Source organism: Falco naumanni, chromosome 5 (genome assembly GCF_017639655.2).
Source record: "Falco naumanni isolate bFalNau1 chromosome 5, bFalNau1.pat, whole genome shotgun sequence".
NCBI lineage: Eukaryota > Metazoa > Chordata > Aves > Falconiformes > Falconidae > Falco > Falco naumanni.
This window is the reverse complement of record NC_054058.1, coordinates 1734131-1748679: the sequence shown is the minus strand read 5'-3', so window position 1 is coordinate 1748679 and position 14549 is coordinate 1734131. Positions and strand designations below refer to the sequence as shown.

The window sequence follows — 14549 nt, the reverse complement described above, 5'->3', positions numbered from 1 at the left end:
GACTTGGGATGTTCATTTTAAGGCCCTGTGTTCTGCTTTCTTTCAGCCAATGTAGTCCTTCCCTGGACACCAGCCCTTGGAGGAGACGCAGGCTGCAAGAGAGCTGCTGGGATGAAACATCTGCCCACGGATCCGCCGCCTGGGTTGTGCCAGTGGCCCCTTGGAATGTTTTACAGGATGAGGATCACGCCTGTTGCATCTCAGCGTCCTGCTTTGAGCAGTCACATGGCATCTGCTGCAGGTTTGCCAGGAGCTGGGTAGAAAACTTCCATTTCATGTTCTCCATATGGCAGCTGTCTAGCAGATGACATCACCTAAATGCCCATAGTCCTGGCTCTCCCCTCAAAAGGCAGAGTGATGAGGGGAAAAAATAAACCGAACCTCCTCCCTGCTCCCTCTTGCCCGTAAAAAAAGTGCAAAATTCAAATGTTTTAACCACTTGTGTCAGCTGTGGAGCAGCAACCCACCTCCGGGCTCCATAATTCGCCGTGCACATTGAACTGCAGCGTTGGTTTTGGCGTTTTTGTTTGGGTGGGAAGCCTGCAGTTCCTGCGAATGCTTTGTAGCGTACTTTGGGACATGTGGTAATGCTAGGGAGAAGAAAGACCAGGAAACACATGCAGCTGACAGGCAGGGCCAGTCGCTTTCCTCCTGCCAAGTAGGCTGCCTTCAGATGTGCTTCTGGCAGTGAGCGCCACGACACCTCAGGTTCCCTCCAGCGTCTTTCCAAAAGTAACAGAGATTTTCTTCTTTGCAAAGGAAAAATGAAATCAGGACAAAAAGTAATAAAAGCCATTATCCCGAGGCATTCGAAGGGGTTTAAGACAGGAGCTGGGGGGGGGGGGGGGGATGTTCAAGCTCAGAATTATTTTGTGGCAGACTGTTACTGGGTGCTGTAGTTTATCATTATTTATTTTATTTTGAAGTGTTTCATGTCTTTAAGGTGGTGACCTTCAGTACACTGAAAGCACAACTGGATGACCTTACCTGATTTTCTGTAGCCCAGGTATCCTTATGCATGTTTCAAACAGTGTAAGCTGCTTTGGGGTTACGTTGAAAGCATAGTTCACCATTAACAACGCCTGCACGGGGGTGCATTTGGCCGGGGAGCGATGGTAGTTCCCCTGCAGTGCAGAGGGAGCTGGCAGCAAGGTGGGCAGCGGTGCTGGAGCTCTCCTGCAGTACAAATGCTTGGAGGATGGGTGTCCCAAGTCCAAGTCCACCCAAGTGATTAGGCTATCCACTTTTTTACTTTTTTTTTTTTTTTTTTTTTGCCAGCAACAGCATAAACTGTCTTTCCCTCCTCTCTGATTTGAGATGACTCCAGGAAAATTACATTTTATTTCCTTCTCTTTCCTCAGGAGGCTCTTCACCTCCCCAGTCTCAACATCTCTTTGTTTTTCCCCTTCTGTACTTCACCATCCCCTGTGGTCCTTAAACTCCTCCTACACCACAGTCCCCTGTGCTCCCTGGCAGCTCTTCCTTGCACACAGCATCCTCACAAGCTTTTTGTAACTCCTTCCTCTTTATTCTCTGTGGTCTCCCCACACATCCTTGTTTTCCTTACGTCTCCTCCTCCTACATGCTCTGTGATCTCTTTGCCAGGGCAAAGTAGTTCCCAGTAACATATTTACTGCGCTTTTAATAATTTCTAACGATTAGAGTGTCACGAGTGGCAGGACTTGCCTAAATAGGTGATAATTCAAAGATGAGACCCTAACTCTCTTTTTAGAAATACAATCCAATTTGTCTTCCTCCCCAGCTTTGCCAAAACTGCAACCCAGTCTGTCTTACATTTCATATATATGATCTCATGTCAGAGCAGAAGTTTTCTGGAAAATCTGAGACAAATTGGATGAGGCAGTTTTGGATTCATATAGAAACTGATGCATTATTTTAAACAGATTTTTTAAAATTTTTTTGTCTTTTTTTTTTTGCCTTTTTTTTTGTTTACTTTTTTTTGGGCTTGTCTTGACTCAAAAGCAACATGGGCTGGAAAATTCCAGATCTGCCAAGACCATAGGTTTTCTCCACCGACTCTAGGTTTTCTGGTTCTTCTAGGCACACACAGAGTAAAATGAGTAAAAGGGGCAGTTCTTTTCGGTCGGTCGTCTTTCCCCCTTCCCTGCCTGATGGACCTATGATGTGTTCCGAAGCAGAACCTCCCGAGTGATTACCCGTTACCTCTCAGTCGCAGGAACAGAGGCTTATGAGCCCGGCAGAGCGCTGACCAAACTGCGCCAACGCCACCCATTGTCAATGCCAACCTTTTTTACAACCGTTTACTGAGTGCTGGTTGCTGAATGTGTCACATTAGGGCTTTATCAGTAAGTGGTTTTTCAGTTTGAATTCTGAGTTGATAATACTGAAATAATATTTTTTTTCCAATACAAATTGGTCTTTTTTTCCCAGAAAAATAAAAAATTCTTTCAAGATGCTTTTTTTGTGCAGTGCCAAGGCAGAGAATTAATTTCAATTTTGTGAATTGGTTTTTATTCTTAAGAATACTAACTGTAGTCCCATTTTAAAACAACATATTTTGTAGAAAAATCAAAGTTCTTATCAAGAAAATGTTGAAATTCTTTTTTTTCCTGTCCTCCTCACAAAAAATCTCTGTAGAATGGTTAAATTCAGTATGGATTTATGAATAGTTTTGATTAACTCCTAACAATGTTTTTCCAGGCAAATATGTTAATTATTTACACCAATATCTTTTGTAGTCCTATTTTACAGTTTTTTAATCAGATAATTTCATCAATGACTGGTGCCTATGACTAGTTTGGCAAAAGTTTATTAGCTAGGCTGAATAAAACCCTACAGGTGCCGTAAGGACTTCGCTTGCCGATTTTTATGAGCCTAAAGAAGCCCACCTCAGCCAGCTGTGACACACGTAACATTTTTTGTAGCTTCCCTTCTCGGATATAGCATACGTTGAATTCTCAGTGGGTGTGGGGCAATTTCCCCAAGCAGTGATAAGCACTGCGGAGGTCATTGGAGCTGTGTATTCCAGTTTTCCTCCATGATAATGCCATCAAGCCAAAGGTTCAGAAGGCTTTGTCAGCTGTCGTTGAGCTTCTCAGGTCACAGGTGCTCTCTCCCCATGCAAGCAGTAAGCTAGGGGTGTGATTTTTATTCTTGGCGTGCTCAGTTCCTATCAGAAGTAGAGGAAATAGTGCTTTGACAGGGTATAGACTATGCTAAAAAAAAAAGCATAAAATAGCATAGGATGTGTTTTGTTTTATCATGAGAGTGAGTAGAGTGGAGAGGAAACTCTCCATCCTTTCCTGCTCCTGTTTCCTTCTCTCTCATTCAAAAACTGTGGTAACTCACGAGTAGTGTGTATAATGCTATATACACCCTATGGCTAGAGCTTTGTGAGGGGTTAACCTAGAAGCAAGGCTTGCATGAATTTTTTGTGATGGACAAGTTGGCAATGATGGGCAGCATGATGCAGCACTGTGAGGAGAACAGTGTGACCATAAGGGCAGAATCTGACCACTGCAGCCAGCATAGTCCTCGTGTCCCACACTGGTATTTAAATTAGGTCTTGCACTGGCTTTTGCACAAAGTTAGTTTTATTCTAGAAAGAGGTGACATTTCTTCCACAGAAAAAACAGCGCTCCAACAATCTAAATTAGATTAAAATAATAGAAAATATTATTCATATGTGAAGAATGAAAAATAATGGTGAAAGATTACAGTTTAAAATAACTAGGTTTAAAGGGAAGTTTAATGAGGTAACTTAAAAATCTAAACCCCCAGAAAGTTCAAGATCTCGACAACCTTTCATCTGCTTTTGTCTCATTGCACATCTCCCATTTATAATAATGAAAAAAACCCACACAGATTTGCAGCCCCTCCGTACATTGACAAGGTGAGCCATCAGTGTGCATTGTGTGTGATTTAAGGACAACTCAAGCACCCATCCAGGACACATGGACATCTATGCAACCAAAAACTATCTTCCAGCTCTTGTATCTATGGCAAAATCTTGACCTTTACGTTTCACATAAGGAACAAGGATTCCCAACTTCCCATTTAAATTCCCCCTTCCATGTACTGAAAATATTAAAACAATTTAATCTCCTTACAATCCCCAGTGGTGCCCTTTAAATCAGCTTTTCATTGGGAATTGACTACATACTTTATGTAACATAAACTGAAATCTGGGAGTTGTAAGCTGCCAGTAAAATATGAAGGTATGCTACATTTGCCCAGATATATAAGATATGACAAGATTTAATATGTATTAAATTTAACAGGTGCTGTGATCTCCTGTGTAGATACACAATATTCAAAGCCATACTCCAGAGAACTCTGCATTCCCTGCTAACTCTGCATTTCTGTCCTTCCCAACATATTTTATCTGTAATCTTACCTCCCATTTCTTACAATTCAGATTCATTTTATTTAAGCAACGTTATCTATATTTTTATCAAGCTCCTAAATGACAGGCGGCATATGCAACCTTAGCTCTGGCTTCCCAGAGGTGTTAGTTGGGGTAATTGCAAACTGTTTAGATAAGCTGTAGACCCTGACAGAAAACGAACAAAACTTGGATGTCACATTTCTCACCCAGTCAGAAAAGCTGTGTCTCTCACATGCTCACTGTTTGAATCTTTAGGTGGAGAAATTACTGGGGAGGAGGTGGATGGGGAGGAAGAAGAATGGTTTTATTTTTGTGAAAGCTCCTTAGGCTATGGAGAACCATCCATTGCTACGTTGCGGCCAGGACGTAAAGTGAAACACGTCAAAAATGAGTGATCACATTTTACATGTGTTTCACATGGGCTTGCACATTGACAACTGATGTAAGGCAGCACAACGCAGGGAATGAGGCGCTGAACTGTTGGGATGTAGGGCCTCTCCTGACCTTGCCAGCAAAGCTCAGGAGTCCACATTAATCTAAAAATGATAGGTCTTGCTGGGAAGAAATGCTTCTTGATTGTCATGTACAGTGCCCACACTTTGATTTCACTGGTACTGCACGTTCTATCTCCCTTAGATTTTTTAATGTCTAACCCATCCAGGCATTAATAAAGACATCACCCACACCCCCGTACAATCGTGTTTTAAGTTTTCTGAACATAAACCATACCCCCTTGGTCACTCATCACTCCCACACCCACCAGCCCTTTTGTAGCCCAAGGAAGCCAAAGTGAGCTTTCCAACCCACTTTCAGTGGGGATCTGCCAGCTGGTGAGATCTCGGCAGGTTCTCTGAAAGTTTGTTTTCCCGCTTCTGTCAAAGGAGGATGTTGAAACCTCACTTACTGAGAAAGCTATGTGAGAGGAAAATGTCATCATCTCAGTGGGCTAAATAGAACCACATTTTGCTCTCTGTCTGGATAAGTATTTTTTAAAAAGAGCAATTTTTTTCCATTGATGATGCCCTGTATGCAGAAGGAAGCTGCTTAACACAAGAAGAGAGACACTTAGACATAAAGAAGCTGCATGTGGCTAAAAGCTGAAAATCAACCTATTAAAAACAGAAGAGGTAAAACAAAGACTAAGCCCCTGTGAACACAAGGCACTGATGATGTTTTCAGAGATCTTAAAGCCCAGAGGAACCACTACAGTACTTACAGTCTAGGCTTTTCCATAAGATAGGCCAAGCAATTGCACTTGGTGGTTCTATCAATAGAACAGTATCTTCTGCTTTATCTCTAAATGAGCTTTTAGAAATAAGTTCTTTTTTATTTTATTTGAAAATCTCAACTGGTGAAGAGTTGCTTGGGTAAGTGGCTTCAATGGCTATTTTCAATGGACAAGAATGTATACCCTATTTATTGTCTGAAATTCTCTTCCTTCAGTTTCTGGTCACTGGGTTCCCTTTTACATTCTTCTGTCTTGCTGGAAATCTCTTCTGCATGGACATACATTTAAGGATTGCATCACACTTAGCTTCCACTTGTATGAACTGACCAGGATGACATTTTCTCACTGTAAAGAAGACCACGTCACCAAATTTCATATGAATGGTGATGGGAATCCTTGAGTTTCCTTTCCAGACCTTTCTGCAGTTCTGTGGTAGACAGTACATCAGTTGAAATCTGTCTATTAAGATGTGATGTCTTTCCAAAAGGTCGAGGTGTCTTGGTAAAAGGTACCCTAAACACCAGACAGAACTTGTTTTCATAATCTAGAAACAAACAGGAATTAAGCATTTTTGAAATGCGGTCAGATCATGTTCCATGATCAGAAAGAAGTCTCAAAAACAGTTGTCCCCAGCCCGGGTAGTTTCCCAGCAGAGGACCTGGGTGCAGATATGGCTAGTTTCCTTGAGAAGTGAGGAAAATATTGATCTGGGAATGAACATCAGATGCGCAGGGTGGAAGTATGTGAATTCTGTCTGTTGGATGCATAAGTGGGAATCTGGTGCTCTTCTGAACTTCATCGTTTATGGCTCATGTGGACTGATGAGTATTTACTGCTGCGACAGGCTGGTCACACTCCCCTGCGATCATGCTGGAAAAGATCTCACATATATTAGCTACCAAAAAAATAGGAAAAAAAAGAAAGTTCAAGATTCCTTAGTGCTGGATCCACACGTGTTAGCCAAGACAATTTCAGAATCAGCAACAATAATGCCTGCTAGTTCTCTTTGGAATAGACACCTGTGAGAGCCAGAGGTGCTCCAGCCCAATCACATTTCACATTTATGAACCCTTCCTCTAGAAAAATGAGTCTTCTATAAAAATTTCTGTTAGCATTAGTCTTTATTAATAAGGCATCAACCTCCATCTGTATAGTGGAGGTGCTAAATCTCCCAAGGTTTAAGAGCTGGGCCACAAAAATACTATTTAGATTTTGAAAATCAATAGGATGCATATGTTGTATGACGGGTTACAGCTTTGGCACAAGAGGCCCGGTGTTTGAAAGCTAAATCTGGTCAAATTGAGACTGGATATGAAGCATGTGCATAGCTGTGGAGTTAGCTAACTACTGAAGCAACTTATTTAGAGACATGGGGGATTTTTTAGTACTTAAGGACTTTTAAATCAAGCCTTTGAGCGTATGGAAAGGGTGAGTATCAGGACTTGTATAGAGAGAAATGTTTCGGATAATTTGTCTTTACTTTCTAGTAAAATCTACAAGTGAAACGGATGTCAGGAGACCCAGTTAGCCTTATTTGTTAGGACCACACAGTACATGCAGCATGGAAAAAACATGCTGCGGTTGTGAAGGTTGGAGTGGAAGAGGGAAAGTGGAGATTAAATGCAGAGCAAAACCATGCTAGGTTGTTGGGGTTTTTTTGGTGGGGTATGCCTGAGCAGCATAGGGTACCTACTGTATAAAACAAATAAAATGAAAGACATCATGTTATAAACAGCCACATCTAGTGTGGTGGACATGTCTACAATGTGGAGAATTAAAACTTACGTTCTACGATGTAATTTGCTTTTGTCGGGTGGTTGTGTCGGTTTCAGAGCGTGAGGAGCTGTGTGGGCTCAGCAGGGTGCAGCACCCCAACCCTGGTGTGTGACAGTTATCCGTAGGTTCTCACAGGCTTTCCACCTGGGCCCCATTTTGTGGCAGAATTTCCACCCATTGCAAATGCATAGCTGAATGGGCACCTCCCAGCCCGTCACTCATGCTCCACAGGTGTGTGATGGTCCCGTTATGGCCTACCAGAAGATGAAACAGGAACAGAAGGTGATCACGTGTAACCACCCTCAATGCCATCTTCTGTTGCAAACCACTGATAGTCAACAGTGATGGCATAGCACAGCCTAGACCAGAAGGAATCCCCGGTTTGTGTGGTCAGCCCTGGAAGCTGATGCTCACTGTACTGACACATTCACGTTGTGATGCTACCCTGTCTCATATCTCTATATTATATCTCATCTATATATCTCATCTCTAAATTCTTCACACATTTTGCATAATGATTTTTTTAGTGCTGCAAATCATGCATCTTCTCATCCCAGCTCCTGTTAGTTAATTTAAAATCATTTAGAATAATAGGGACCTCCACAGAAAATGGAAGAAAATTTGAGCGAGGAGCTGGGATTACTGGAAAAACGGATATCTGTAGATTGAGGACCTTACTGAGTCTCACAGGGTATGTATTAATTACCTGCCATCTTGAACGACACTTGGCACTTCAAGACCTACCAGTAATTAGAGAACGAATAGAGAATGGGACTGCTTCATGCTGCAGGCATCTCAAGAGCATGCCCGACATGTTGGGGGAAAGGCGGGCCACTTTGAGCCACACTGAGCCTGGGCAGTGCAGACCACATAGCCCGGTTGTCCTCTGCAAGCCAGCATGCCACTGCCAAGGTCAGCTTCACACTGCACCGTCTTGGGGAGTGATGCCATGCTAAGGGACACCTTGGCTGCTGGCTGTCCTCAAACACCGCTGTCCTGCCCTCTCAGCTCTTTGTAAATGTTATTAACGCCCAGATCGGTGCAGTGATTAGCTGCTCCTCTGTTCCCCTCTTGATAACGTTATATGAGCTCCAACCGAAAAGGAATTGGGAGGATACATTTTAATGCTGTGAATACTTTGGCATTATATTACAGGAGGTACTTCATGAAGGTTTTCCTAAGGTAGAAGAAACTGTTAAAGGGGAGGTTTATTAATTAAGTAACTGGATTCCTCCAGAACAGGAAATATAATGAAAGTGAGAGCAACACTTAAAATCATAGAATCATTTAGGTTGGAAAAGACCTTTAAGATCATCGAGATCAACACTCGTCCAGCATTGCTGAGTCCCATCACCAAACCATGTCCCTAAGGACCACATCTACACATCTTTTAAATTCCTCCAGGGGTGGTGACTCCACCCCTTCCCTGGGCAGCCTGTTCCAGTTCCTGACAACCCTTGTGGTGAAGAAATGTTTCCTAATATCCAATCTAAACATCCCCTGGTCCAACTTGAGGCCATAGACAAACAAAATATCTCTACAAGGAATGCAGATGAGAAGAAGGTTTTGTGGTTGGTATTCTGTTCTAGCTGTCAGGACCCACAGAACGTATAAATGTAGCAAGTCAGAATGTAAATCTAGAGATGTATCCCCAGCCTGAGGAGTTAAGGTATCCAGTTAGGAAACTTAACTGCATTGCCATTAATTATGAAAGGCTTGACGGATGTCTTCTGGACTCACTTTCAACAGCGATGTGCCAGAAGAATGTTTGTTAGCCGGTATTTTCAGTGTTCCCATTGACTGTCTGACAACAGATGTTAAAGTAGGAGTAAAACTTACTGAATCATCTTTGGTTGATCTTGAATATGTTGATAATATTACCAAGTGCAGAGACTGCCAACAAACTAAGAGGTTATTGGAAGTTGCAAAAAACTGTAGGTCTCTAGAGGATTTAAGATCAAAGTAATAAAACAAAAGGACTCAGAATTTTTTTTAGCTACTTTAGTAGCCTGTGGTTGAGTTATAGCATATCCTTTGCAAATCTTTTCAGTTTTGATGTAAAGCATTTTTGTAATGGAAAATCCCTCATGTCTCCCAGTAGGTGATTTCAGTGTTTAATTACAAATGCCTTCTAATCCAAATTTGTAACTCTTGTAGTCTCTTCTTGCTAAATTAAAGGCCACTTCCTTATCAGATACCTCTTCCCCACATAGGTACTTGTAGGTAAGGTGAAATCCCTTCTAAAGTGCCGATTGGGTAAGCTGCGTCTGTCTGCCTTCCTTACTATACAGCAGTTATTCCTGACCTCGTATTAGTCATTAAATTGTTTTCTGAACCCCTTCCAATTTCTGCCATGCTCACATGGGTGTGGACACCAAAACTAGAACCATTGCTGCAATCACAATAACAGAATCATAGCATCGTTTAGGTTGGAAATACCTTTAAGATCATCAGGTCCAACCATTGACCCAGGACTGCCAAGTCCACCGCTACACCATGCCTCTAAGCACCACATCCTTGCGTTCCTTAAACACTTCCAGGGATAGTGATTCCACCACATCCATGGGCAAAATAATACTTCAGCTGTGGGCACTAACTGTTTCATTGCCCATTTCTGTGCAGAAATCAGACAGGTGAGAGCCACGCGGTTGTACAGGCAGCTCCAGGAAGCAGTGCAGAAGAGCCCAAGCTCCAGTCCTCCAAGCTGCCTCTGGGAAAAGCCATTTTCTTGTCACAAATGGTAGAGGGAACGTAGAGAGACCAGCTTCCCCAAGCCAAGGTTGTTAGCTCTGGTAAGAATCCTCAGAGAGAAAATTGCTTTGCCCATCTTGTTGCTGCATGCCTATCTAGCAGTGTGTAGACAGATTTTCTCAGGCAGTTGATTCAGAGAGAACCAGATTTATTCTTTGGCTGTGAACCAGGTTCCTGGTTCAAGAACTTTCCTGACAGTTTTCCATGTGGGATATTATTCTGATTCATGTTTGGGCTGCAGCAATAATTCAGTCCTTCCATACAGTAATTTTATTCTTTTCTAGTTTGTTTTCTTGGAAGATCTCAAAATTGCCATAAATATTAATTGATTTACATTCACAGCAATCCAAGGAAGAAAGTAGATATGATGGCCTTAATAAGGTTATTCTGAGTCTTGTTTGAATGCTACATGTGAAGTCAGTTGCAGAGAGTGAAACAGAGCCAGTTTCTCAGGCAAACTACCATCGTATCTCTCTACTTGATAGAGTTATTGCAGACTGGTCTGAAAATTGTCTCCTCCTTTATCTGTGTAAGTAGCCATCGCTGTTGCTTCATGACTGGCTTGCTCTACTCCAGAAATACCTGGCTAGGTGCTGGAAGGGCACCTCGAAGCATGGGGCATGGCCTGTGGGGACGTACGTGAAGGCAAGGTGTTGAATGTGTGTCCTTTTTTCAGCGGCAGGGAATTTTCCTCTCAACATTCAAAAGAAGAAGGAAATGTTAGAACAACTGCTGCAAAAGCATAATGGGAGATTTCTGGTTCGTGCATTCCTCCTCTTGGACTGCATCCCCTTGGCTTGCAGAGGAAAACTCCAAAAGGAGAGGGTAGGGAGTTGTTTTTCAGTGTGTTTGTCTATGCTGTGGCCCTTCGTGCTATGAGAAACCTCTCAAGCAGCTCCAGCAAGAATCTTCTCTCTGCTTTCTTCCACATCCTCCCTTCGTCCTCGGTCCCCTCCCCCTCCTCTCTTTCATGTGGATCAAGGCCTGGAAAATGACAAGCCTCTTGATTAATAGATACAGAAAGTCTTCTTATGTAATTTATTTGCTTTCTGCACCTGACTAGAATCACTAGGTTTATCTGGAAAGGAAAATATATCGTCCTTCCTGACTCCGAGTGGCAGCAGAGAGAGCTGAGCATGTGATATCAAGCTGCGCATGGAAAGCAAACAAAACGCCATTTCTGTATTTTGTAAGCATCTCAGGTCATAAAAGTGTCAGCACGCTATATTTCTTGCTGGGATCCTCTCTGTTTTATTATCTGAGCCCTTTCCATTGTGTTGAATGTGCAAGGAGAGTCTCCAAAGCAGGCAACATCTGTTTCCCTGTCATGTTTTTGATTATCAGCTCCATATTCCTTGCAAGTCTCCTGCTCACATATTCCAATCAAACTCAACGGGGGCTTCAGCAGTGAGGACACTTCCTTATCTCCCTTCCCCCAGGCTCTCCATCCATCATTCTCACATGCTGGCCCACTAAATGCTGATGCAAGAGGCCTGTTCTTACGCTTGGGTAACACACTCGTGACCTCTCCAATTTGTTTTGTTTGCTTAATTCTAATTGCTGTGAGTATACCTGCCTCTCCGTCCTTGGTCCTTAATGGGGGAGAGGAAGGAGGCAGGTGGGGCGTCTGACTGGTTTTTGTTTTGGTACCTGTGGAGAAGAGTTTTCTAATGTAGTTTTAGATTTGTTTCCCAGTTTTCTTCCCTCAAGAGGAAGTTTCTTCTCCTCTTTCTTAGCTCCCAATTGCTAAATCAATCTCTCTGTCCTTTGCCAAGAGATCTGTTTTACCATTTATGCAGGAATTTCAATCTGCAGATGGGGATTCTGCCAATAAAAATCAATTAAAACAATTGTCTTCTGCCTATGGTATTGCAGTTGTGGGATATCTGGCACACCGAGACCTGGGAACACAGAGACGTAAGTGACATTGAGCTATGAGTTGTTTATCCAGTCATGGTTTGCATTTATTTTCAAGGAATATTTTTGTGTCCTTGTGCACAATGGCAATGAGCAGTTGTAAGGTGATGCAGCTAGTGTTGCAGTTGAGATAGAGGAGCAGCAGTCTGCCACCGTGGGTAACTCACCTGTCCATCCACAACAGAGCCACACTGGGAACCCACATGGCAGAATTTTCCAGATTCAACCAAAAATGTTGCTGGCCTTCGTAGTCAGGCCCAAAGCCTGCATGGAGGAAATACATGTACTCCTTAGATTAGGAGCTAAGACAGGGGTCCTGAGGTTACTGGTGGACCTCTCAGCTTTCAGGTGTGGCATGGCTTGCTTGTAGACTCCAGGTTAAACCACTCTCCAGATTTAGGGTCATAAGGAAATTGCTCTTCACCTCAGATTGCTCGACACAATGGCTACAGCTGCCCTGCTGTGCCGTGCGCCCCGTAGGTGCCCCCACATCCAGGGTTCCGAGATTGGGAAAGAGCCGCTTGCTGGTGGGGCATCTGCTTGACCACTTCTGTCACGAGTTTTGGGGTGAGGGAGGAGGGAGGGAGGAGGGAGGGAGGGACCCCGGGGGGGACCCCAGGCAGTGCTGGTGTTTCAAGAGCCTTGCATCCCCTGGCTACCTGCTGAGCTTCTGGCGTTCAGCACAGCTCCCTGTTCACCTTCTGGTGCCGCTGGTCGGCAAACGAGCAGACCACGGGCTGAGGCCCTGACGTTCATTTCACAAAGATTCAGACACCGTGGCTGCAAAGTTGGGTGGCAATCCACACACAGCCTAAGCCCAGGCTGAGCGCTAGCTGTCCTCAGAGCCTGACAGAGATACCAGGCTGTAGGACTTGGTGGAATTTAGATCTCTGCCAGGTCCGGTGTGCCAACAGCATCACTTTAACTTGAAGCCAGATTTGCACAAAATGTTTCCGTCAAAGTTTTCCTGTTGTTGTAATTTTTATACCACCAGTTCTTTTCCATGGGATACACGTAGTTTTTGCTCTTTGTGCTGCAGGTCTCATGTTAGGAATTGGGGTTTAGCAGTGTGGGGGGTGAGGGGTTCGCATGGAATGAGGTCATTGGGGCCTTTCTGTCTGCCCTTTCTTACAGTCGTGTCCTGGACCTGGAGGAGACTGGATTTCATATTCACATTGATTCCTGACCCTTCCTCACGCGGCTTGGTTAATAACTGTGGAAGAGATTAAGGGCCCAGCAGGTCATTAATGGCACCAAGCCAGCCACTTGAGGAAAGGCAACAAGGAGTGAATGGAGAAGAAGAAAAGATGATTTCAGAGTACCTGTCGCTGTAGGTGACTGCAGGAAACAAAAGATGGAGGTGAGGAGGAGCGGGGAGATGGATGGACACAGCTCCAGGAGGTATGGAAGACTGTTGCTGGCCTTTGTTGGTGGGCTCACAGGGCTGTGGGTGCAAGGGCAGGCTGCAGGCTCAGGCAGCTTCAAAATACAACTGTCCTAGAGGGGAGGTAGGAATTCCTGAGAAAATGAAGGGTGGGGGAGAAGAAAGGGAGCCGTAGGAAGGTGGGTGACTGGGATGGGTCAAAAGAGGATGCAGGGTGTGAATAGCCTGAATGGGAATCATGGGCTGGGACAGGAGTGAAAATGAGTGGTGAGGAAGAGAAGGAGGCAGCAGAAAATGAAGGGGGACGAGATTGACAGAATGTGTATGGGGAAACGAGGGAGTGCGGGTGAACGTGGGGCTGCCCGTGCAAGGCAGGAGAGGAGGGGACACAGATGACAACAGCAGCAGCTTGCTGTCAGGGTCCCAGGATCCCACAGCTGAGGTTACTTGTCCACAGCTTTGTGCTTGTATTTCATATATGCTTTAATTATATTGAAAGACTTTGTTTTCTGTTTTATGTGAATGCTACCTTTCCCACCTACCTCAGTGGTCAGAAGTGTATTTACATAATCTACTATTTCCTGATTTTCTACACTCTATATAGAATTTTTTAGTATTGTTTTTGTATTCACTGCATACTTACACGATTGGAGATAGCTACAATTATTTCCTAGGCTGATTTTTTTATTATAATTCCACTACATAAATGTGTGAATGACCTCATTAGTTTCAGTGGTATAACTTGCCATAATGTTTTGATTAGTTCACTTGGAAATGTCTATTATTAAGACTGGTTTATTTAATACAATATTTTAATAAAAGCATAACAATAAGCTTTATCTTTTAATAAAATACACAGCAGCGAGTTTGCATTAATGAAATAAAATATTTCAGCTTGAACGAAAGCCATCACCTAAAGAAAACACCTACAGAAAACATTTCAGTTATTTTGAATTAAAATCCAGGGGAGTTTCCGGCTGCGCACCAGCCTGCTTTGTCCCCAGCACTGGCAGGTCACAGCTCCGCTCCTGGTCAGTTGCGGGCCCACCGAGCGGAGCAGCGATGTCCTTCTGGGTACGACAAATGCAGAAACAACCACGAGAATCTGATAAAACCAGAGGAAA

At 43.5% G+C, this 14549-nt stretch overlaps 1 long non-coding RNA gene across 10 annotated transcripts in view; it reads left to right on the top strand.

The window, feature by feature from the left end:
- The window catches only part of LOC121089618, a 68916-nt gene extending 54724 nt beyond the window's left edge, over positions 1-14192 (top strand). For 4 of the 10 annotated variants that reach the window (XR_005828278.1, XR_005828275.1, XR_005828279.1 and 1 more), the window contains 2 exons: positions 47-12041; positions 13176-14192. This is a non-coding gene — a long non-coding RNA (uncharacterized LOC121089618). The remainder of the gene's footprint in view (positions 1-46; positions 12042-13175) is intronic. The other 6 variants (XR_005828283.1, XR_005828284.1, XR_005828282.1 and 3 more) reach the window with 6 other exon arrangements.
- The last annotated feature ends 357 nt before the right edge of the window (positions 14193-14549 follow it).